We start from the raw sequence: 26,112 nt of genomic DNA on the forward strand, positions 1-26,112 counted from the left end.
CATGCTACTTTGCAGCTCCATTAGATGAAGAGGAGCCATCATCGTATGATGAAGTAAAAGGAGTTCAAGAGTGGGAGGGCGCAATGAAGGAGGAGATGAATGCTCTCATGAAGAACGGAACTTGGGATTTGGTTCCAAAACCCAAGGATGTCCAACCCGTTTATTGTAAATGGGTGTACCAAATTAAGCGAAAAACGGATGGGAGCATTGACAGATTTAAGGCAAGGTTGGTTGCTCGAGGGTTCTCTCAAAAATATGGAGATAATAAAAGTGCTATCAAGTTGGCTAATAATCCGGTGTTTCATGCAAGGACGAAGCATATCGAGTTAGAACATCATTTCATACGGCAGAAGGTGCTTGATGGAACAATTGAAGCTTTGGAGGTTCGAAGCGAAGACAACGTTGCAGATATCTTCACCAAGTCACTACCAAAGGGCCAATTTGAGTTACTTCGCTCGAAGCTCGGGATGGTTGACAAAATCAAGTTTAAGGGGGAGTATTGAAATTAAACTTGATTTTGGATCAAGCTTAATTTTAGGTTTATGATGGAATTATTCTAAGTTTGACCAAATCCAAAATTAGGTCCAAATTCTAGAGGTTTTCTAGAAACACTCTAGAAGGTTGATCACCTCCTTAAAGTGTTCTAGAGAAATCTTTAAGCTAAATATCTAGATAATAATATAGAAACATCTAGATAATTTGTGATAAAAATATTTAGATATTATGTAGAAATTTCTAGAGATTAGAAAAATATCTAGGAACTATGGAGGTGATATTAGAAGAATCTAGATCCTTTGTAACATATCTTTGGGAGGCTATAAATACCTCCTCACCTCTCTCATTTGTAAGCAAGAAGAAAAAGTTGAACAAGTGAATAAAGCAAGTTCAAATAAAGAGTCTTACTCTTCATAAGTCCTCTACATTCCTCTAAAAGTCTTTCAAGTGTTCTCTAAGTGTTCTTCATATTCTTCTTCATACTTAGAGGTTTATTCTCTTGGTTTCTTTCGGGTTTCTCGGGTATTACGGTCTTGGGCTAGTGCTAAGCACTATCAGTGTTATCTTTACAACAACAATGATGCAAAACATTACATAAGCAAGTCCTCACTATAACAAGCTAAAAATAACAAAAGTGTAACCACTAAACGATAGAAATACCTGCAGAAACTAGCAAATTTGTTGCGTTATCAATAAAGCAAGTTTCACCATCATTACCATCAATAATTAGAGTTGCATCATCAACAGTTAGCATGTGATCATGAACCACAGGGGCTTGTGGACTAATATTACGACGGTATACAGAAGGCGCACTTCGTTTTGGATGACTTACTTGAGAAACTAAGAGAAACAAATGATCGATGACATGATTTGTAACTAAAATGTATAATAGTGTAATTGTGACTATATATCGAATGAAATGATCTATAAATGCACAATTTAAACTGTAATTGACTATACAAATGGAGTCAGAATGTTTAGAAACTACAAACAATTTAAACCGAATAATGTCATACAATGAAACTTCAGTCTAAAATTACGGCCCATGTTAAGTGTCTAAGAACTTTGATTTAAAGCTAATTAATACCTGAAACTTTTGCAACATGTTAGCCCTGCATTGTATCATATAGACTTCTTTGAATGATTGTATATGTACATCAACCCTTTTCAGACTAATACAAAGCTCATAAAAAATGTTGGAATATGACTGGTTACATATTTTGTGCTACTTGCATAAAAATTGATATTTACATCCATATACATAAATCTTTCTTTGAATCCAATGAGTTATAAATAATTCTTATTTAAGTATATACTACATATATTTAATAGAAAATGCTACAAATATCCTACAAAGTTAAGAGAAAAAATAATACCTGCCATAGATTTTGTAGTTGTATTGCCAGCATGGTTAACTATGCAAGATCTATCAAAACTAAAAAATTTGCATATTTTCCAAATATGATGTACAATTATAAACACCCCAAATAATCCAGTATGTTGAAATTAAGATTTTTTAAATGAAATAATATAATATCTGTAGTACTAGATTTATGATAATCATTAGGTTTTTTTTTGTATCTGTGTCCATAAATTTCTCGGAAAAGGGCTTAGTAGAGGGCTCAACATATAATCTCTTCTTCTTCCCAAGGATACCTGTACCCTTCTTTTTCATCATCATGTTAGCAACTGTAGGTGGCATCTTGTACCTACTGAAACAAGTTATCATCAATATTTATCATAAATATTTATTGCATATATAAGAAAGGATATTTTCAAGATAAGCAAATAATAAATATTATGAATAAATTTTCAATTAAGATAAAATATCATATAAAATACCTGAGATTTTTTTTTATTCTTCCCAAGAAAACTTTTAGCTCCCTCGAGATCTTTCTGACTTACAAATGTGTCAAATCCCATATCTTCTCTAACCCACTCAATATTACCATCATCAATTGTAATGCCTTCTGAAGGGATACATGGATCGATACTCTGAACAAAATTAATATCTTCATTTTCAATTTCTTCTTCTGTATATTTCTCCTCTTCAGGAACTTCATAAGTATCTCTTGGCTTCCAATGACACACAACACTCCAGTTTGGATTTTTAGGATACTTTGAGTAATACACTTGTCTTACTTGTGATGGATAGATGAATGGCTCATCTATGTAGCTATTCCAAGTTGTACTAATGGATATAAGATTGTAATCATCTTTCTTCCATCCCGATCCTTCTCTATAGTCATACCAAGAGCATTTAAATAAAGCAATAGGTTTCATTTTTGGTACTTGTATAGCTAATATTTCATCGATTACCCCATAAAATAATTTACTTTCATCACCCACAGTCACAACGTCGCTGTTTTGTTTTGTTCTTGTAGCCTCGACGGCTTTGGTTTCTAATTTAAACCCATTGACACCAAATGCTGGATAACATGTAACATCAGGTAGAGGACCAAAAGCGAGATTGATCACTTCCTTATCTAAATGAACATTTTGTCTCTTTAATGTATTAATCTATGACAAAGTACTAAATGCATTAGAAATTGCTATTATGAAAAATTATAAAGTTTAAGTAAAGTAGTTTTGAAAGCTTACATGAGATCTGAACCAGTCAACAAAATTTCTATGTCCTTCAACTTGGACTTGGCGGTTGTCCTAATCAGAATGTTTTTGCTTTATAAGTTTATCATATAAACTGGATTACCAATATAGTATTAGAATAAAAAAACATTAATGAAACTATAAAACAGATCCACAAAACATACTCTCGATATGGGTGTACTGATTCTATATTGTCAAGTATAAAGCGATATGCTTGGTACAATTCTGAGGCCAATAGTTTTTTACTCTTTCCTGTACCAAGAGGACCTTCTTGAAGTTGCACTGGTCGATAAAGTTTTGACACCACATCATCAAGGTAACGTGCACAAAATATTGTGGCCTCCTCCATCAAGTACCCCTCAGCAATTGAACCTTCTGGGCGGCTTCTATTTCGGACATAGTTCTTTATTGTAAGCAAATACCAACATGGAAATTATAAATTATACTTCCAGAATAAATATAAAATAAAGTGAATATAATTCATTTTACCGTACCTCTCAATAGGGTACATCCAACGATATTGAACCGGTCCTACGAGTTTAGCCTCTCTCGCTAAATGGATAGTCAAATGTACCATGACATCGAAGAACGCTGGAGGGAAAATCCTTTCAAGCTTGCATAGAATAATAGGAATACTTTGCTCAAGCTTTTCTATCAGATGTACATCAATGACCTTAGAGCATAATTCTCTGAAGAAGCTACAGTAGTCATTCTAAACAAGACCTACATCCTTTCTAAGTGATGTTCTCATGGCTAATGGAAGGAGTTGTTGCATCAAAACATGATAGTCATGACTCTTCAAGCCAATGATCTTGCTTTCTCGAATTTGAACTTGTCTTGAGAAGTTTGAAGAAAAATCATCAGGAAGTTTTAAGTCCTTCAAAACATTTAAGGATCTTTCTTTCTCCTATTTGCTCATGTTATAGGATGCATGAGGCAATAGAAACTTTCCTGCTCTACTAGCTATCTCTTTAGGATGCAAAGGATTCCTGATGTTTAAAATTTGCAAATCTCTACGAGTATTAAGATTGTCTTTTGTTTTTCTATCTCGACATAATAGAGTACTCAATATGTTATCGCAAACATTTTTCTCAATGTGCATAACATCCAAGTTGTGACGCACCAATAATGTTTTCCAATATGATAATTCAAAGAAAATACTCTTCTTTTTCCAACCTTTTGGTGTTGGTTGCTTTTCAGGATTTTTTTCTCTTTCCAAATGCCATATTATTATAATGTTACCACTGATTTAATACATCATGTCCAGATAACAGAATAGGAGCAGTATCTTACTCCTCTTTGCCATTAAAAATTTTTCTATCATTTCTCCATGTGTGATTGGTCGATAGAAAGTGGCGATGCCTTAAGTACACACATTTTCTGCTACAAGGTAAGTATATGGAACCATGGTTAGTATGACAAGTAGGGCATGCAATATACCCTTTAGTGCTCCAACCTGATAACATACCATATGCAGGGAAGTCATTGATTGTCCACAAAATGGTAGCTCTCATCTTGAAGGTTTCATCATTTGCCGCGTCATATGTGTCGATACTATCTTCCCATAAAGTGTTGAGCTCATCAATCAAGGGTTGTAAGTAGACATTGATATCATTACCAAGTGACTTTGGACCGTCTATTAAAAGGGACAACATGAATAAAGATTGATTCATAGCAAACCATGGTGGAAGGTTGTATGCAATCAAAACCATAAGCCATGTGCTTCGGTTGCCGCCTGTCATTAGTTTAAAAGGACTAAATCCATCACTAGCAAGACCAAGCCTTACATTATGAGGTTCTATGCCAAATGAAGGATGTTTTGTATCAAAATCTCTCCAAGCTTCAGAGTATCTAGGATGACTCATTTTTCCATCTTCCCTAGGAGCGTTGTGATGCCAGGTCATGTCTACACCTATTTTTTTGGACATATATAATCTATGCAACATTGGAATCAACAAAAAGTGACGAAGGATCTTAATAGGAACATTTTTACCTCGAGAATCTTCTCTTCTTTGCTTCCATATTGATTCTTTGCACACGTGACATGAATTCAAGTTTTCATATTCCCCTCTAAACAGTACCCAATCGTTACAACATGCATGTATCTTGTTGCACTTTAAGCCCATTTCATCCATCGCCTTCTTTGCTTCATACCATGTCTTTGGCACAAGATTGTCCTCAGGTAAAAGGTCTTTAAGCAGCTCAAGAAGACTGGAGAGTGACTTATTGCTCCATTTATTCAAACACTTAATTTGAAACAAACGAACAATAAAAGATAATTTTGAGTACTTCTGACAATTAGGATAAAGTGGTTTCTTTGCATCCTCGATCAATTTTTCAAAGTTTTTTACATTCCTATCTCTTCCCGTTCTATTTGATGAATCTAAAGTCGTGTCATTTTCATAAGCCGAAGACGATGGACAAATAGATGTTAGCATTCCTACCATGTCATCTATTGATGGAAGCACATTAATTGTTTCCTCCCGGAGCCTCTTTTAATTTTCACCATGAAAATACCATTTAGTGTAGCCATGTACAAAACCATTCTTGACTATATGCATTTTAATGGATTTCGTATCATAGCTTTATCGGTTTTGACATTTTCTGCATGGACAACATACATTGGACCGACCTTCCACTGAATGCTGAAGTGCAAACTCAATGAAACAATCGACTCCAGCTATAAATAAATCTTCAAAGCATTCATTTTCCTCCTTATACATCCAACTCCTATTGACAATGTAATCGTGTTCCATCTCTTAAGGTATCTAATAGAGTAATTGACATAAAATTCATTATATTCATTTCAAAAGGAAATAATTATCAGTAAAATTGCGTATAATAGTCATGGAAAAGGTGTGAATGGCCTACTAGTGTATATATATATATATATAAAGTGGAGTCTCTTAAATTGACCATGTCTGATGGATTGTTTCATGATTTTGTTTTTCTTTTTCCTTTATAATAATTTCATGCATAGTTTATTCAATTGTTTTGAGAAACCCAATAGGGGACAAATATAATGGGTTATATATAATTTATTCACAAGACATGGAATTTTGAAATGGATACAGAGTTTGAAGAAATAATAAACTTTTTATACTACATGATTAAATATGTAATGAAGACAAGCATATGTAATTTATATGGACCTCATTCACAATCAAATAGATATCTGAATAAATCACAAAATAGATTATTTATTTAGATTTACATGAATCAAATATATATTTGTATAAGAATACTATCAGAATAAGTGTTGTAATATAGGCTTATACAATTAGTATGTATTGCAAAAATATAATTCTAAGTTTCTAATAAAAAGCCTTCATAGTTGTTTATTACCTTCTCACCATTAATTTCTATCCTTTTTTCTCATAACAAAAAAGAAATGTATAGAGGTAATAATCAAATTTAATAATAAAAATAGAGCGTCAAACTAGCGCATTAGTCATATAAACCAAAATTTAATAATATCCATTAAACATGTTTTAATTGATGAAACACGGGGATAGTTGTCCACCATTTTACTCAAAAAATAATAAAAATAAAAATCATACAATATTATAAACTATTCTTAAAAGACTATCATGATCCAAGAAGAGACACATTAAAAGAACAAATCGAGTCACAAAGATTATATATATTTCTAAAGTAGCTAGCAAAGGAACACATGTATATAGTGGTTGAAAGTTCCACTAGTAGAAAACTGATCAACCTAGATGGAAATTTCCGTCTAGGTTGATCCAAATTCCGTCTAGATTAGTTCATCTAGGCGGAATTCCGTCTAGTTTGGGTGGTTTATTTTTCTTCCGTCTAGATTGAATCAAACTAGACAGAATTCCGTCTAGGTTGATCAACCTAGACGGAAGTCAACCTAGACGGAATTCCGTCTGGTATGTCAGACCAGACGGAATTCCGTCTGGTCTGATATACCAGACAGAATTCCGTCTGGTATAGCAGACCAGACGAAATTCCGTCTGGTCTGACATACCAGACGGAAATTCCGTCTAGGTTGGTTTTTCACAACCTAGACGGAATTCCGTCTAGATTGACTCAATATAGACAGAATTCCGTCTAGGTTGCCTTTTTTCTAGCAAAAAAAATTAATTAGAATTTATACTTTCCTGTACAATTACATTAATATTTGAATACATCCAGAAAATACTGTACACGTGAATACATTCAACCATTCAATTATAATCAAAATTCATAACAATTCCATCCAAAAACCAAATATAACCAAATCCAACACATTGTACAAATCCAACCATCCACCTCGAAATATACATCAATCAGTTCCGTCTAATACACATCCAACAACATATATACTAACAATGCACATGACTAAGATAGGATACACGACATGAATAAATGTAGTGTTATAACAAATAAAACTGTTTATTGCATTAAAAATAAAAAAACCTCATCCATCGTCGTTGGCGGGGGTATCTCTATCCCTATTACGAGAACGGGTGTTGCTCTCTCCATTATCTCCACTCTGAATGTTTAATTGAATAATCATTATGTGGTGTTTGATAACATATTAGATAAAAATGAATTTATAAATATAAGAAAAAATAAGGTACCTGAGCACTACTCTATCTAGCGCCGAAATTATCGCCAATCGATCTAATGATCCGTATGATACCACCATACGCGCTATAAGGAATAGCACCGTCTAAATATTGTATAACATACCCCATGAGATCGTCCATCGAGTTCGCCATCAGCGCAACTCTAGTCATCTCGTTAGTCACCTGAATATGCAGCTCCGGGTCAATTTTGTCAATCAGATACGCAGAGATACGTGCGACAAATGGCATAGCCTGGAAACTGCTTGTGTCTGCTCTCGTCGATGTAGATGGTGTGGAGGATGCTGTGGACGATCTAATGCTTATACCGGGTGAAGCTCCGACACCGTGCAGAGGATATCTTCCTCTCCTATTATTAGGGAGAAATAAATACTAAACTTTGCTCTCAAATTCAATAATGGTAAACAAATATAAATAGAATGTAGTATTCAAATTGATTCGATTTTTCACCATCCTTACCTATTATGACCCATCAGGTTCTGTGTGAGATTGATGTTCTCCTCTGCAGAAAGCATGTGAGGGTCCGGCTCGGTTTGTTCCTCCTCCTACGAAATGTAGACAGATGCAACCTCCTTGGATGTAGTCTCAAATCCCTCCTAAAGCACAAATTTATAGTTAATTCAAGATAATGACCATATTATTTGTGTTCTCGTTTCCTCGTAATGTTAACAAAATAGAATTAATAATACTACTCAAGATATGTATAAGTCTCACCACTAACTCGAGATTTGCCGTGATCTTATCCAGATTCTTCTCATCACCCCTATATCGTTCACGGAAAGTACCATATGCCGCTTTTGCCCTCAAGTGTATCGGCATTAATGATTTCCCCTGTCATATTATAAATTTTGAGATTTCATAATCATACTAAACATTAAGATCTTTTAAATCTTTAAATAACATATATCGTATCCTGACAATAAACATCCTCCAGATTGGCGTAGGAGTGTGAGCCCAAGTGATGGTCATGCAGCTTCTTTCTTCTATTTTCTGACCCCTTCGTGGATTTATTCTTTAAAAAAAATTCTGTAAATATAAAATAAAATGATATCTTAAAATTATAAACTAAATTTCATGAAACTAACCTTGGCGACATCGCTGTCCCAATACATGAGGAGAGCCATGAAATGAATCTCGTCCACTCGGTCATCGAGGTTTAAAAACCTCTGCCAGTCCTCCTCATACCTGTCATAGGTTTCATGTTTGATCTCATGCCTCCATTGTTTGAGGACTGCTTCAACCTTAACATTAAACACATAATTCCAAGCCCCCTCAAAGTCCTCAAGGCAAAAGCAGTCCTGTAGATTTACATACACATTTAGTAAGGATAATTTAATATCAGTTACTAATTATTAATAAATGGTAATCTAAAATAATATGCACTTACCATAAGCGCAGTCCATATCGCCTCGTATGCGGTCCATGGTAATTCTCGAAAATAAAAATAAGGGTTGATAATGGTCGATCTACGCACGAGAACCCTAATATATGCATTCAATCGGGTCGACCAAGGACCAACGGGCAAATTAGAACTATTCCACCTAATAATGGCCCTCATTCCTCTTGGCGGTTGTTTAGAATCAGGCTTACCTCCACCACGTCGTCCCTCTATGCGATCTGACTTAGCACCTACAATAATAACAACATGATAATATATCATATAATATACAAATATAAAAATTAAAAGTATTTATACAATTTACCATTCGCTATCTCTCTATCTTTTGCTGCTAGTGCATCAGCTTTCCTAGTCTCCAACATAGGAAGCATTTCCTGTAACTTTCTCGCAGCACGTGGGTGGTACTTCCTTGAGTCAGCCTTGGACTTATGAGAGTCCGGAGGTAAGGGTAAACTGAGATAGTCCTGTGTCTTTGGCCGCAAGTCAGTATGGAATGTATATGATGGATATGTCGGGGTCCAAGTAGCACCTACATAAGAAAGAAGAATCATTAATATTAAATTTTAATTGACCATTATCAATTATTAAATATTTAATACCTGTGTCGGGGGATGGTTCTGGTGTTGCATCAGAACCGTCGGGTGATGAATATCCCGCATATGCAACAAATGAACACTATGAGCTAGATAACTAAAAATTTATAAAATATATTAAATTATTAATTAATTTTTATACCTGCATCCGGAGATGGTAGTGTATCATCAGCACCACTACCAGGGGTGATACTCTGTGATCGATCAGCCGGCTGGTCAAAGAGCCTCCTAATCCTCCTCCTCATCTGCAAATTTAATAAAGACAATTGTTAAGAAAAAATTGTATACATGCTCATGAGATATGTTGTTATGAAATGCATTATTATTTTTATTATGATAAGATAAAAATCGATAATGTGGTGTAACATATATAGTTCATACCTACATCCAGCGCCACATTCTGTGCGTAAGAGAATTCTTGCCAAACATCATCTGATGAACCAATTGGTTCACTATAATTATCTTCACTTTCTTCAATATTTTTTTCATTGTTATTAGGAAGAACAACAGATCTTGGCTCCGTATACAAAACCACCCAATCAGACATGACATTCGGATCTTTCACAAAGAAGCACTGATCAGCTTGTTCTGCGAAAATGAATTTCTCATCCGTATATACTTCTCGGTGAAGATTGACTAGTGTAAATCCATAATGATCCTTTTGCTTTTTTGCAGGACACCACCGAACCTTGAACATCGTGTAAGTACATTGTTTTGGTTTACCAAACCCGTAAATTACCTCAACAATATCTTCTAATTGGCCATAATATAATATGTCAGCTAGAATTGGATTCTGATCTCTTATACTTGAAAAACATTCTTGAGCAAACAAGCCCATGACCCCACTATTCTGAGTTACCCTCCTATCATCGGTCTCTAACGTTCAAAATTTATATCCATTCACTAAATGCTCATTATAACGTCTCACTTCGTGATAAGGACGTTGTGCATGGATAATAATTTCATCTGGTAATGTAGTATCATCAAGAAGTGATTTTTCAACCTAAGACAAACAATTTGAGAATATTTAGGTGATGTTATATTATGAATGTTCAATAATTAATTGTAAAACACTTACATCAATTCTTAACCAATCAGAAAATTCTTTCTTATGTCTTTTCTGAATATTGTGCGCTGCATTCCTACCGGTTGTTTCATTCTTAAGCTTCTCCAGATGTCGCCTATATAAACAATATATAAGTTTGTATTGATAAACAACTATATGTAAAATGAATATTTCTCATCTATATTACAGATTTTATTTGTTACCTTCGATAGTCTTCGAACATATCAAGGTTTTCCAACACATATGCATGAATTTGATCTAAGAGAGATCTCAGGTATTTTTCACGCTTCCTCTCCTTTTGAGGTGCTTGAGATGTGGTTTTCTTCTTATGCATGTAACGTGATGCAAACACAAAGCATTTGTTAGCCACGTATCCTTCAGCTATTGAGCCCTCGGGACGAGCTCGATTGAGAACATTGTTTTTCATGCAGCCCAAGTATCCTATAATCATAAAAGTTAATTATTAGCACAGTAATTTTAAAAACGCGTATACAATTAATAAATATTAGAAAAATCGTAAATTACCTTTCAATCGGATACATCCAACGATAAGTAACAGGACCGCGATTCTAGCCTCTCTTGCAAGATGCTGGGTAAGATGGACCATAATTGTAAAAAATGAAGGAGGGAATATTATTTCCATATTGCATAAGTAACTCGGACATTGGCTTCAAGTTTCTTAAAGTCATCTACATCTATGACTTTAGAGCATAATTTTCTGAAAAATCCACAATACTCAATAATAATCTTCGACGCTTCTTTATCCATATTGTTACGAATTGCAACAGGGAGCAATTGCAGACCTAAGAGTTTTCTCTCTTGCACCTGAACATTATTTGAAATGTTAGCAGAGTAACCATTCGGCGACTTTACCGATTTGAGAATTTCACAAACTCGTTGCATCTGCTCATTTGACATTGTAACACGAGACGGAGGCAACTTTAATTTTTTAAGGCCAACGTCTTGAGGTTGCAAATCATTTCGGATATTCAAAGCAGTCAGATCTTGGCGCGCCCATAGATCATCCTTCGACTTGTTTGCATCTTGTAGGAGAGTGGATACTATGTTATCACATATATTTTTCTCAATATGCATAACATCTAAGTTGTGTCGGATTTTAAGATTCTGCCAGTAAGATAGCTGAAAGAAGATACTAAATTTAGTCCATCCTCTAGGTAATTTTTGGGCTTCGTCCTCAACTTGCATTTTACGGACCTTTCGCTTACGCTTCAATGGCTTTTTTAACTTTAAGTAATCTCTTACTCCAAACAGGTTAAATTTAGAATAGCGTTTTTTTTCAAACACAACTTTTGGAAACCCCTCAAGTAATTGAATGATCTCATTACCTGTCAGTTAACGCGGCTTCATTCTTTTCTCAACTGTGCCATCAAACATAGCCGATAATTTTCTGTACTTATGACTCAAGGGCAACTACCTTCGATTAAACCAATAACAACTCTTTCGGCTATGTGGTAATTGAAGAGCTTCAAATTCTGGACCACATACAGAACAAGCACACTTGCCCTTCGTAGAGTACCTGGACAGATTAGCATAAGCTGGAAAATCATTAATCGTCCATAATAGAATAACACGTAATCTAAACGACTCTTTTAAATGGGCATCATATGCTAAAATACCCTCAGACTATAATTGTTTTAGCTCATCAATAGAGGCTCTAAGTAGACATCAATATCATTTCCCGGAGCATGATTACCGGGTATCAGTAATGAAAGTATCATAAACGGCTGTTTCATACAAAGCAATGGAGGTAAATTATATGGCATTAATACAACTGGCCACGTAGACCAGCCAGAGCTCATTACCCCAAATGGATTGAATCCGTCGCTTGATAGACCCAGTCTTACATTTCTGCAATCTTCGGCAAAACGAGGATAAATTTTATCAACATGCTTCCAAGCTAAAGCATCAGCAGGATGTCTCAATTTACCATCGTCTACTCGATCATCCTTATGCCACCTCATATTCTTTGCCGTTTCCTTGTTCATGTATAATCTTCGCAATCTAGGAGCCAATGGAAAATGTCGAAGCACTTTGACTGGAATTTTCTTCTGTGTTATCCCTGTCTCCGTTGTAATCCTTGTTGAAGAATTTGTGCGCTGTTTCCACCTAGAAACTCCACATGTCGGACACTCTTGAAGGTCTTTATTGGCTTTGTGGTACAAAATACAATCATTCGGACATGCATCAATCTTATTATAATCAAGACCCAGAGCAGAGACAATCTTCTCAGCTTGATAAGTTGTTTGGGGTATGCTATTCTCTCCTCCAGGGATTACAGTCCGAAGCAAATCAAGAAGCATTTCAAAATAATTATCTGACATACCGCTAAGTGTCTTAATATGAAGGAGTTTCAGCATAAATGAAAATCTGGAGTACTCGGTACATCCCTCATATAAGTCCTTTTCACTATCTTCTAGTAGCTCCATTATTCGCTTTATTTCTGCGGAGGAATGCATATCATCAATATTTTCGACACTCGCGACACCTCCTACCTCTTCAGCTTCAACTTCGTTATTATCTTTACTTTTGTCTCCAATATCATCCTTGACATTATCATCAACATCATATTCTGTAGGTCGAGGAAAAATATCATTCAACAATGTTTCTGTGTCATCTATTCGTTGGCCACCGGACGTACCAACATGCATATTTGGATCCTCATCTTCAGTGATACCTTCCCCATGCCAGTTCCAGTATTTATATTTCTCATCAAAACCTGATTTTATTAGGTGAATCCGTATATCATTTCTATTCAGCAGCTTCAAATTCCTACACTTACAACAAGGACAGTACATAGCACCGCTTCTTAAATTTCTCGGATTCATTTCCGCATAACGCATGAAGGCTTCACATCCCTCCTTGTATCGTGTGTCGTGAAATCTACGATACCTAGGGATATCTATCCATGACTTGTCAGGAATTATCCTCATCTGTAAATTATATATAATTATTAAATACGATTAGTCTCACAACTACTAATACATCCATTACTCTTATACATTCAACACACATCAAACATACGTTCATATATCATTTAACAATATGAATATTTATCTACATAAAATATATATAAAACGTACATAGAAACTAATTACACTAATCTTGCGGCTGTCATAGGAAGGCTTCTATCCATTAAGAATATAGTAGTGCTTACATCCAACTTCATATACTTTGTATATTTTCATTTCTTAAAAATTTCGGCAGCACCTACCTGCTGTTCTCCCTGTACACTGTGCAAATGTTATTATGAGTATCAGTAATAACCTGAAACGCAAAACAACATACGCTTATTGTACACGGAGAACAACGAATAGGTGCTGCCAAAACTTTCAAGAATGAAAATATACAAAGTATACAAAGTTGGATGTATGCACAACTATATTCCTAACCCGTCCGAGAAGGACAGATCTAATAATTACGAATTTCAGTACCAATTTTTTATTCCTATAATATAAAATAAACGCTCATTTTTGGAAGAAAACTTCGTCTCCTACCCAAATCTGAGTCGTATATCATATATTATAAGTCCAAATAATTGGATGTAATTATTGGACGGAAGTCTAGGGATAACATTATTTTTTTATTCACCTAAATTGGATTATAACACATTATAAAAATTTATAATGTGTTATATATCACTCTATTTTTTTAAAAAATTTATTTCACATATTTTCACATCACAAACTTAAATAATCACACATACTTATAGCACGAATGAAACTTAAATGAGTTAGGGTTTATAAGTGTTTAAAAAAATATGATTACTGGTTTTGTTCAAATGAATTAGCATGTAGTTAAGTTAGGATTTTCAGAATTGAACTTGTTTATTTTTTTATCATAAATTAGGGTTTCTAAACTAAATTTAACAATAAATAATAATAATTTAAAAATTCTAAAGCTCGGTAGAAAAAAACATAACTTTTAGGCAGATGAAAGAACAGACACTGTGCGGAGGGGGAGGGGCTGCCGAGAGGGGAGGGGACGGGTGGGAGGCGGAAGCGGCTCGGTGCTCAGGGGTGTGCGGGACCGTGGTCGCGGACGGGGGAGGGGGTGAAGCGGGGAGTGCTGGCTGACCGAGTGGTGCGCGAGGGCGGCCGGAAGGGATGAGGGGGCTGTTGAGGGGGTAGGTGAGGGGGAGGAGGGGGGAAGGATGAGGGATGGCTGTTGAGGGGGGGAGTGGAGTGGGGGAGGAGGTGAGGGAGGGGCTGCGCAGCGGGGGAGGGGAGGGGAAGGGCGGAAGGGGGTTCGCGTCGGAAAGAGGGGAGGGGGTGGTCGAAGGGGGGAGTGCGGAGGGGGAATAGGGGGGTGGTCGGAATGGGCCGAGGCGTGCATCTACGAGGGGGGGTGAGAGGGGGCGCGGTATTCGCGCTTGCCAGGAGGGGGGGAAGGGAGGCCGGCCGCTCGTTAGGGGCCGGAGGTAGGAGGGTCGGTGAGGGGGCGCGGGGTGTCGAGGGGGGCAGGGGATCGGCGCCGTCAAGAGCGCCGGCGGAGGAGGGGGGTCGGGAGGGGGTCGGGAGGGGGGAAGTGGGGGGGAGGAGAGTAAGAGAATGAGATAGATTGGGGGGGCGGCGGCTGACTAGGGCATTAAATTGCCCTAGGCAACCTAGACGGAATTTCCGTCTAGGTTGACCATACAACCTAGACGGAAATTCCGTCTAGGTTGTCCGCTCAATCTAAACGGAATTTTCGTATAGGTTGATGCAACCTAGACAGAAATTCCGTCTAGGTTGACCTGTCCGTCTCGTTTGGTAAACTAGACGGAACTTTCCATCTAGTTTGATCCAAACTAGACGGATCAACCTAGATGGAAAATATCCATCTAGTTTGATTCAACCTAGACGGAAATTTTTTCCGTCTAGATTGTTCCGTCTAGATTGGTCGTTTTTCTACTAGTGTTCCCAGTGGAGCTTAATTGCATATATACCTGTAAACTTTCACTCATCATCATTAAACTTACAAGTACGTACGAAGATGGGATAGTGTTTTCTACAAATAAATATATTGAATAAAGAAGACAAATGCATTTATCTCCCATATTTACAAACATGGAATGAAACAATACTTTAATTTTGTATGAATTTCTAAAATGGGTTACCTAGAAAAGTTTGCAACAAGCTACATGCATGCTGAAATTGATTTCACAGGCCCCCCTAAAATATTTTCTTTTAATCCTAAAAAATAGTTATAATTTGTCAAAAGAAAAAAGACTGCTATGTAACGAAATATCTAGAAATTTCATAATGGTTGAGGAAGAGCATGAAAAACACGTCTCTTAGATCTTGATCTGGATTTTCCTAATAAGAACAAAACTAAAAGTTACTTTTTTGTATACAAAATAAAAAATAGATGGTTTTTCTATATAAATTAGATACACAGAATTGATAGCGGATTAGGGATTTTTATAAGTCACAATAATAAGAAAGTTCAAAATCTAGCAGTATACCGTAACTCTCCAACGCACTAAAAAAAGATCAGAAATTTGGAACAATAATTTTATTATATAAAACTTCAATATTCACATAAACCCAATTCAATCTAAAATTTAGAAGATTACCATAGATATCTAAAGATGAAATCACTAATAAAGTCCAAAATAAAAAAAAACTACAAAATACCTAGAAATCGGAAAGGGGGATAGAAGCAACCTCGATCTGGAAAGCGGCGGTCTTGAGGCGTGATCAGAGTTCTTAAGGCGTAATCGGACAGACGCTAAAGATCTGGAAAGCAGTGGCATGATCGGAGTTTTTATAGGCCGATCGTGCGGAGGAGATGAGGATAAGGTGATTGCGGAGGGGTTTAATTAGAGGGAGGGCAGAGGTGATGAGGATCAGGTGAGAGAGGAGAGAGGGAGAGCGCAGGTAAGGTGAGAACGGAGAGAGGGAGAGAAGGAGAGCGGAGGTCAGGTGAGAGCGGAGAGAGGGAGAGTGGAGGGATCGATGAGGATGAGTTGTTATACTAGAGCGGTGGGGTTTAATCGAGCGAGGAGCGGACGTTAAGATCGAAGTCACCGCCTTTATGGATTATTTTTTCGGTTTTATTTGGTCACCCTAAATTTTGTTTCCCGCCATAATTTTAATTAAAAAATATATTTTTCTTTTAATTTAATTGAGATATACTTGAGAACCATTTCAAATAGAAAGAAAAAAATAAGAATTGATAATAACCGTTTCAATAAGCTTTAATAGCAACGGTTTAATAAATTAACTGTTACTATAAGGGGCTTTTGTAGTAGTGATAGGAAACCCCAAAGCCAGGAAGAACCCAAGAAAAATGCTAAAAATCCCTCAAAAATCACAACCAGGAAACTAGCCGTATAGGCAACGAGCTACTGCAACGGTCGACCGTAGAGCCATGTCTGGTCGACCACATTGTTCACAGCAACAAAAAAAAATTTGGAAATTTGGCGGTCGACCGCAGAGCCACTGGCGGTGCTACGGTCGACTACCAAACAAGTCCTGGTCGACCGTGAACAGTACTGACAGATTCTGAAACCTGGAAATTTGCGTATCTAACTTTGTAAACTCAATTAAATATAGTAAATCAACTCCAAAAATCATGAAACTTTGAGAGACATATCTAAACATATAAATAAATATATTAGAGAAAGAATTTCTTAAATATCACTTCCCATTTATGAGAAATAATTATTTGAATACAGCTATTACTGATTTTGAATAACTGCTGAAACACTCGATTTTGTAAAATCAATTCAGCATAGTAAATCAACTCCAAAAATAATAAAATTTTGAGAAATGACTATAAATATGTAATAGAATATATTAGAAAAAGAATTTTTTAAATTTCATCTCCCTTTTGTTAAAACTCATTTGTTTTACAAAAAACATGCACGAGCACATGCACATACATGAACTTATTAAAACTTGATTTTGTAAATTCAATTAAACATAACAAATTAACTCCAAAAATTAAAAAAACTTTGGGAAACATTTATAAAGATAAAAACAAACATGTTAAAGAAGGAAATTAGAAGTTAATGTGAATGAACCATAACTATGTAGACCTATTCCTAATAGATTGATCCCAAAATAGCATATCCAAATTATAAGAAATCCTATAGAAGCTACAAGTGCCGATTGATATATCAGTTCGTATTTGTGAAAACTTACTATTTTACAAAACTTATAAATACATGTGTACCTAAACTTCTTGATTTTTAACTTTTGAGTTAAACCATGTTTTGAAACCTTATAAAATAATTTTATAGACTTAATAAAAGATATATATAATGATTGTTAAGTCCAAAACCCAATAACTCAATATTTTGTCAAAATTACTCAAAATCAAGAATTGTATTCATGTGTTATATTGAGCTCTAAGTATAAACACACAAAACATAAACCTAAACTAATTGTACTCAAGCTATAGATCTTCGATGTAGCTCAACTTGGTTGTGGATGAAGCTTGAACTTGAATCTTTGACTTGAATTATGCATAGGCTTCACTCCACTCTTTCTATCAACCTCCATTTGGTATGATCATTATGCCGCAATCCATCCAACCTCTAACTGATTGTTTATCTAGAGTAAATATAAAAACACAAACACTAGACAAACAATATTAGTTGTAAATTGTTTATTAAAACATCATCAAAACAAAAAGGCCAACAATCTCCCCCATTTTTGATGATGACAAACAATTTACAAAAATTTTATATAAAATATACAATAAAGCACAATACTCATAAATATAAATATACTCACATATTTCTCCCCCCTTTGGCAACATAAAAAATAGGGATATAAAACAAATAGGAACGCGAAAGCTCCCCCTACCTATAAGCATGGTGAGTATAGAAACAAATAATAGGGAATAGCTCCCCCTATCAAAAAAGCCTTAATAAATATATGCAATGATGACCAATGCAAACATATGTGAGCAAGCATAGATGAAAAACAAGCTAATCATAACTCACATACAACAAGACCATGATGATCATGAAAAAAAGAATGAAGACAAAAAGAATGAAGAACATGTGAATCACGAAAAAAAAGTTTTCAAATGAAGGAAAAAACACGAGAACCTTGAAAATCATAACAATCATGAAAGTTTAAATAAAAAACAAATCACTCATATGAAATCATAAATAAAAATCCAAGTAAAAAAAAACCAATATTAATTTTTTTCATATATGACAAGAAAACAAGAGAGGTAACCATATCAAGCTCTTAAGCTTGTTCCAACCCATATAAAAACTTTTAGCATCCGGTAAACATGATTTAAAAATAAGTAACCACTAAACCTGGGGGGTTGCTTAAACACAAACCTCTCATATTAAAACTCAAAACAAAGTATATATATCTAAATATGATGTTTGATTAATAAAGGGAATTTTCTTTGTAAAACTTTATCAAACCACATAAAGAATACATTATAAAGCACAAAAGATGATCCATAATCACAAACACATAAATATCATGATAGAATTGTTTTATAATGAATTCAAAAGTACACATCAAAGCAAATTCTTCATTTTTACTTTTTCAAACAATGTAAATGTGTGTGTGTGTGTGTGTGTGTGTGTGTGTGTGTGTGTGTGTGTGTGTGTGTCTATATATGTTTGAAAACAAATAAAATCCTAAAATCTAAAAACACAACATAAACACAATTAATTTTGTTTTGGCACCTAAGAATTTTTGGTGCCGGAAAACTTAGGGACACAACCCTTACCATTTAAGCTCAATGTCCCAGGGTAATGATCCCGTTTAGGCGCATGTGGTGCACGATCACAATCATAACAATAATTATGCAAATGACCTTTCCAATTACAATATGTGCAATGAAAAGGATGCATTTGTGAATGATGACCATTAGATAGTGCACGATGAACATTTGCAAATAAAGATGGTCTATTAAAATTACTTTGCAAATGAGAAACCTTTTTCAAATCAAAATAATATTTGGCCAAATGACCAAATCTACCACAATAATCACATTGATACATATTAGCATACTTATTATGAACTTTGTGAGTATGAGCATGTGAATGTGTACATGATGATGAAACTGGATGGGATGCACTAGGAATGTTAGATTTTATGGGTTTACATGCATCATAGTAAAATTTAGCAAGGTGGCCTTTTCGACCGCAAATAGAACATTTATAAATTTTGCTATATATGTGTGCATAGTGGGTGTTTGATTTGGAAGTGTTAACACGAGAATTTGCAGACAAGTCCATAAGCTTATCATTATTAACAATACATGTTTTAAGGGTTGAATCTAAAGATGATATGCGATCCTTAACATGATTGAACTCATCATTATGCATACAAGTATTGTTATTAGAAGTAGAGCAAATATAGTTGTTAGCAAAAGAGCTAGAACTCATCATTATGCATACAAGTATTGTTATTAGAAGTAGAGCAAATATAGTTGTTAGCAAAAGAGCTAACCTCATTTTTTATATTTTCTACTTTTGTTATTAGAAGTAGAGCAAATATAGTTGTTAGCAAAAGAGCTAACCTCATTTTTTATATTTTCTACTTCTAACATGACATTTTTTTCATGAGTCAAAATAACAAAGTTTGAAAGCAAAGAATCATGATCTGATTTTAATTTATTTTTCTTTTTCTTGAGGATCACATTTTTATTAGAAATATTATCAAACTTAGAAGCTAACAACTCATGATCGGATTTTAAATTAACATACTTGCTTATAAGATTAATGAAAATATTTTTCAATTTCTTATAGGCATGCATTAATTTATCATATGCACATGCGAGTTCGCTAATGGACAATTCACTTTCGGAATCCGAATCGCATACCTCGCTAGGGCTATTGCGTAGCGGTCATGTGCATGATGATGCTCTAATTGAACTTGAAGAGGAAGCCACCAAAGCTTGTCGGATCCCCTCCAAGTTCCCTTGATGTGCTTTAATAAATTTTCATAAAGTGTAAGCACTATCAAAATGAACAAACTTGTTAGAAAACGATGAGTTAAAAGCATTTAGCAAATATTCTAACAAAATCTTGTTCATTGTAAATAATCTTTTATCATTTTTACTCCTCTTGGATTTATCCAAAGTGGGCACAATATGAGCATCGTTAATAATTTCCCACAAATCAAAATGTCTAGATTGAACAAAACGTTTAAATCTAACACATCATTGAGTATAGGGGAACTTATCTATTCTAGGAGCAAATTAATGGCATAACATAAGCTAGGTGTACCGTGCATATCCATAATATATATGCAAACAAGATACAAATAAAATCAAAACAATATTAGCAATATAAGATAACTTGGATCTTTAACTCAAGGCGATTAAAGCTTAAATCAAAGAGCACCAAGATCTGATACCAATTAAAAGAACCCTAGAGGGTGGTGAATATGGTTTATTCTAATCTAATCTAATATTAATGCTAATTAAAAACTTACTAATGCAATATCCTAGCAATTATGATATACAATAATATATATGAGCAAGGATATGCAATATAAACAAGTGCGGTATAAACATGCAACAATAGCGATATGAAAATATACAAGAATAAATGTGCCAAAGCCAAACTCAAACATAAGAAAATGATGGAGTTCGGTCCTTCCGACCTACGTCTCCGCTCCTCACTCTCGGGGAGAATCCACTACACAATCGGGTTTTCAACACTAACCCGAAAAAACATTTACACCTCACATTTTGGTTTTTTACGCATACCTACAAACATTTACAACTCACATTTGTAAGTACACAAATACTACATTAAGTGTTGGCCTCTCACGTGCCACATTCCTCAAGTGTTCGGAATTACTACCTCTCTCTAGGCTTTACTACTGACCCTACTCCTCTTGGAACTGACCATGTCTCTCACCTCTACACTCCTCTTGGTGTACTTGTGTAATACAATATGACCTCACAAAAAAAAGCTCAACAACAAATGATTTATTCTCTAAAGAAGGTGAGAACTCAATTACGCCCAACTTAATGTTATAATATCACAACCCTAAATATACTATGTATGAAAATACTAAGAGCTCAAGTGGGTGTGTGTAATAAAGAGAAAATCAAACATAAACTCAATGTAAAATCTAGCCTATGGAAATTATAATCAAAATAATAAATAGCTAGAATTGAGTTTAAGAAAACTTCTCTATGATGACAAGAGAGAGAGAGAGATTGAGATGAAACTCAAACAACAAGGATGATCTCTTCTAGCTCTTGTGAAAATCTCTTCACAAAACCAAATTTGGAACAAGGATCTAAATACCTTTAAACAAACTAAACAAAACTTAAACTCTTTTAGAAACTCTCTTAAACTTGTTTAAAACATTCTCTTAGTTGGTTAAGAGGACTGATGTATGATGGGGTATATATAGGAAACCCCAAAGCTAAGAAGAACCCAAGAAAAATGTTAAAAAGCCCTTAACAATCACAACCATGAAACTATCCATTACAGGAAATGGCTACATCAGCGGTCGACTGCCAAACAAGCTCCGATCGACCGTGAACAGTACCGATAGATTCTGAAACCTGGAAATCTACGTATTTGGCTTTGTAAAATTATTTAAAAATAGTAAATTAACTTAAAAAATCATGAAAAGTTGAGAGAAATATCTAAACATGTAGATAAACATATTAGAGAAAGAAACTCTTAAATATCACTTTCCATTTGTGAGAAATAATTATTTGAACATGGATATTATAGATTCTGAAAAACTATTGAAACTCTCGATTTTGTAAAATTAATTCAGCATAGTAAATCAACTCCAAAAATAATAAAATTTTGGAAAATGGATATAAACATGTAATAGAATATGTTAGAAAAAGAATTTTTTAAATTTTATTTCTCATTTGTAAAAACTCATCTACTTTACAAAAACATGCATGATCACATGCACAGACATGAACTTATTAAAATTTGATTTTGTAAATTCAATTAAACATAACAAATTAACTACAAAATTAATAAAATTTTAGGAAATATTTATAAAGATAGAAACAAACATGTTAAAGAAGGGATTTTTGATATATTAGTTCGTATTTGTGAAAACTTACTATTTTGCAAAACTTGTAAATACATGTGTACATAAACTTCTTGATTTTTGACTTTTGAGTTAAACAATATTTTGAAACCTTATAAAATAATTTTATAGACTTAATAAAAGATGTATATAACAATTGTTAAATCCAAAACCTAATAACTCAATATTTTGTTAAAATTACTCAAAATCAAAGAATTGTGTGTATGTGAGATATTGAGCTCTAAGTATAAACACACAAAGCATAAACCTAAACTAATTGTACCCAAGCTATAGATCTTCGATGTAGCTCAACTTTGTTGTGGATGAAGCTTGAACTTGAATTTTTAACTTGAATTGCGCATAGACTTCACTCCACTCTTACCGCCAATCTCCATTTAATATGATCGTTATAGCGCAATCCATCCAATCTCCAACTAATTGTTTGTCTAGAATAAATATAAAAACACAAATACAAGAAAAACAATATTAGTTATAAATTATTTGTTAAAACATCATCAAAACAAAAAGGCCAAAAACCATCTCATAAAAACAAGAACCAAAATGCTCAGTGAACTAAGATTTGATGAAATCCGATGTTTAAAAGAAAAATATGCTCAGCTTTTTTCCATTTTCTTCATTGTATGCCTCACCATGAAATTTATATTAGCAATATTAGCTGTAATTGTATAATGAACCTAGAAAATAAGCATTGTCATCATGAATTGCCTCGCCAATAGATTACTACTATAAAGTTTGGCTGCATACTTTAGGAATAGACCATCATCATAGCAAAAAAAGAGATATAACAATTTCCTCCTATAACTAAGAAAAAAGTTGATATCCATACCTTTTCAACTGTCATACCATCACAATAGAAATGAATAGGATGCTCTATGTGATGCCCCTGATTTCACACATGGCTGTAGTCTAAGGTGAACCCAGAGATGTCAAACCTACCATGCACTTACACTGTGCAACAACAAGTTTCACTAATCACAGCAATATCCTCTAGTGGAATCAAAAATAAAGTGCATGTACAAATAGGTAAAAGAAGGAAAATAACCGCAACTGACATAATATAAGAAAGAATGTCATAAATAAATTATGTCTCAATGAATAAGTCTAGAATACATCTGTCATCATGAAATATATGAACGTATCACAACATAGATCAACTAAGAATGTATCAAGACTCACTGCCTTTACAAAATGAGAAAAATAAGAAAACTCTAATAACTGAATATAAAGTCTGTCTACTGTGGAGTCTCATCTACTAGCTCATATGACAGTGACCATGCAAGAGCTCTGTCATCATGTGACTCTTCAATGCTCTGAGCTACCTGAAAGGTAAATAAAAATAAAAAGAATAACAACAAAAGCGTTAGCGTGCTTAAGCAAGATCACCTCCATCCACCCCCAAAGGAAGGGCTACTACATGTAGTGGATGTTCTATCTATTAAGCATAGTCTATCTAGAAATCCTTTTTTCCTCGTAACTAAGAAATAATAATACTCAAAATGACTGAAATAAAAACATATAAGTGAAACATCATATTCAACATCAGAGTAGAATATATATCTCTCGTGTACTAACAAGTGAGTGTCTAAGATGTAAAACTACTCATGAAAGAGTTATACCATATTTAGTGTCCGCCAAACACATTGGGCTATCAAGTCATATAACTTATCTTTTCTAATTCTTCTCAACTAATAGCATCCCCGTGCATGACAACTAATAACCATTTCAAACTCTGCGCATAACTATGTGGAAACGAAGATATATGTTCCCTTACTTCTGCGCATACTCGTACGAATACAACAACATAGGTACACTGACCTCTGCGCACACTCTAGTGCGAAAACCATAATATAGGTTCACCAACCACTACGCACACTCTAGTACGGATACCATAATATAGTTTCACCAACCTCTACACACATTCTAGTGCGGATACCATAATATAGGTTCACCAACCTCTACGCACACTCGTACGGATACGATGTCAAAAGGAAAAGTGTACTCGAAACAATACTTAATAAAATCCCTCTTTAGGGTACTAACACGTGTACTACGACACTAGTCATTTATAATTATGTCTACACATGTACTATCATGCAATTCAAGCCTCGTGCTCGCATCTTAAAACAAAATAATACATTATACAGAAAATTAGCCTTAGTAGTCGACTACTAAGCTTAGTAGTCGACTACACTGAGTCCACCAGACTCTTGTAATACATGAATTAGGATTTAGTAGTCGACTAATAAGAACGTTAGTCGACTACTCTGTATTATTCTGGTTTCTATCAAGCCAAAATAGACACGAGTAGTCAACTACTACTCTTAGTAGTCGACTACTTAGCAGAAACATGCACAACTTCATGTACGAATAGTACCAAACAATCATCACATGTTTATTATACTTTAATACGATATAAAGCTAGTAAATATAAATCAAAAGAATTATCACCATGATTATTTAAACCATTGATTCAACTATTTTTGGTTTAATTTCCTCATTAAACTAAAACTTGACATAAACCCTAATTATCGACTAGATTAACATATACATGCTTGCACATTAAACTTGAAACTGATAATAATTTGTTTATTCATATTTACAGAACTGAAATATCCCAAATCTAGGATCTAATCAAACTTGATTAACATATAAGCCCTTTATATCACAAGTTTAGGGTTTTAAGCATGATTAACACATAGAAATCAAGTTACAAACAAAGTAAGCCCTTTATATCACAAGTTTAGGGTTTTAAGCATGATTAACACATAGAAATCAAGTTACAAACAAAGATCTACACAACCCAATTGATCATGATCATTTAAGCATGATTAACACATAGAAATCAAGTTACAAACAAAGATCTACACAACCCAATTGATCATGATCATGTTTCTATTATAAACAACAAGATAAAACATTAGATCTAGTATTTTATTAAGATATATCATCAAAAACCTCATTTTTAACACATTGGGTTATAAATAAGCATGCAAAACATCGATATAAACACTTTAAATCATTCATTAACAAAGGGTGTAGGTTTGGATGCAAGTGATCTTACTTCAAACGTCGTGCCGAGCCTCTGGACACATGTGCAAGATCCATCCTCACTCAAAAGCACGCGATCTCGCCCTTCGCTCAACGATTTTCCTCGAATCTCCTCGAGGAACATCAAGAACAAGCTCTAGGGTTTAAGGGTGGATAGTGGTTGGTAACCCATGTGAAAATAACCCAGGAATTACGGTTTAAACATGTTTATATACTTAGGTTAAGATCTAGGCTCAAAAAAATTCAAATTCGACTCGAAAACCAAACCTGGTATGTCCAGGAAAAC

Source organism: Asparagus officinalis, chromosome 10 (genome assembly GCF_001876935.1).
Source record: "Asparagus officinalis chromosome 10, Aspof.V1, whole genome shotgun sequence".
Lineage (NCBI taxonomy): Eukaryota > Viridiplantae > Streptophyta > Magnoliopsida > Asparagales > Asparagaceae > Asparagus > Asparagus officinalis.